A 1,496-nucleotide genomic window follows, 5' to 3' on the forward strand; every position below is an offset into this window, starting at 1 on the left:
GTGCTGATTCCTGGCTCTGTGCTCAGGCCTGACTCCTGGCTCTGTGCTCAAGACTGACTCTGGGCTCTGTGCTCAGGCCTGACTCCTGGCTCTGTGCTCAGGCCTGACTCCTGGCTCTGTGCTCAGGCCTGACTCCGGCCTCTGTGCTCAGGGCTCACTCCCGGCTCTGTGCTTTGGGCTGACTCCCGGCTCTGTGCTCAGGGCTGACTCCCAGCTCTGTGCTCAGGGCTCACTCCTGGCTCTGTGCTCAGGGCTGACTCCCAGCTCTGTGCTCAGGGCTGACTCCCAGCTCTGTGCTCAGGGCTGACTCCCAGCTCTATGCTCAGGGCTCACTCCAGGCTCTGTGCTCAGGGCTGACTCCCAGCTCTGTGCTCAGGGCTGACTCCCAGCTCTATGCTCAGGGCTCACTCCTGGTGGTGCTCATGGGGGGGGACCCTAGGGGGTGCCAAGAATTGAAACTGGCAAACGCAGACGCCCAACCCGTCGCCCTATTGCTGGGACTCGGTTTCTCCTCGTTGTCGTTGCTGAGTTTGTCGGAAACTTGGGGCCCGGGGGAGTGCGGGGAGCCGGTGAAAACGTCAAAATCCCTGAGAAGGTTTTTCCCTTTTCCCGGAGTCCCTGACACGCGGCTGGGGACGCGCCAGGAGGGCAAGGCCGAGGCGGTTACTCAGCGCCGGGCGCCTCGGGACTCTTCACGGTCCAGCAGCCCCACGCACGTGTGCGGGGGGGGGGCGGGGGGAGGCGGGGCGGGGGGGGGAGCATCCGTCACGGTTCCCAGCCAAGGGCTTGCTGAGGGCCCCAATTTAGACCCAAAAATAGCAGCAGGGGAGGGACGGGCCACGGGGGAATCAGCCGCGCGCTCGCTGGCTCTCTCTCTCTCTGGGGCTCTGCGTCTCTGTCTCTCTGTCTCTCTCTGGGTCTCTGCGTCTCTGTCTCTCTGTCTCTCTCTCTGGGGCTCTGGGTCTCTGCGTCTCTGTCTCTCTCTCTGGGTCTCTGCGTCTCTGTCTCTCTGTCTCTCTGTCTCTGGGTCTCTGGGTCTCTCTCTCTGGGTCTCTGCGTCTCTGTCTCTCTGTCTCTCTCTGGGTCTCTGCGTCTCTGTCTCTCTGGGTCTCTGCGTCTCTGTCTCTCTCTCTGAGTCTCTGGGTCTCTGTCTCTCGGTCTCTGTCTCTGGGTCTCTGTCTCTCTGGGTCTCTGTCTCTGGGTCTCTGTCTCTCTGGGTCTCTGTCTCTGGGTCTCTGTCTCTCTGTCTCTCTCTCTGGGTCTCTATCTCTGGGTCTCTCTCTCTCTGGGTCTCTCTCTCTGGGTCTCTATCTCTGGGTCTCTCTCTCTCTGGGTCTCTCTCTCTGGGTCTCTGCATCTCTGTCTCTCTGTCTCTGCCTCTGGGTCTCTGCATCTCTGTCTCTCTGTCTCTCTCTCTGGGTCTCTGGGTCTCTGTCTCTGGGTCTCTCTCTCTGGGTCTCTGCATCTCTGTCTCTCTGTCTCTCTCTCTCTGGGTC

The sequence above is a fragment of the Sorex araneus genome (assembly GCF_027595985.1).
Source record: "Sorex araneus isolate mSorAra2 chromosome X unlocalized genomic scaffold, mSorAra2.pri SUPER_X_unloc_4, whole genome shotgun sequence".
NCBI lineage: Eukaryota > Metazoa > Chordata > Mammalia > Eulipotyphla > Soricidae > Sorex > Sorex araneus.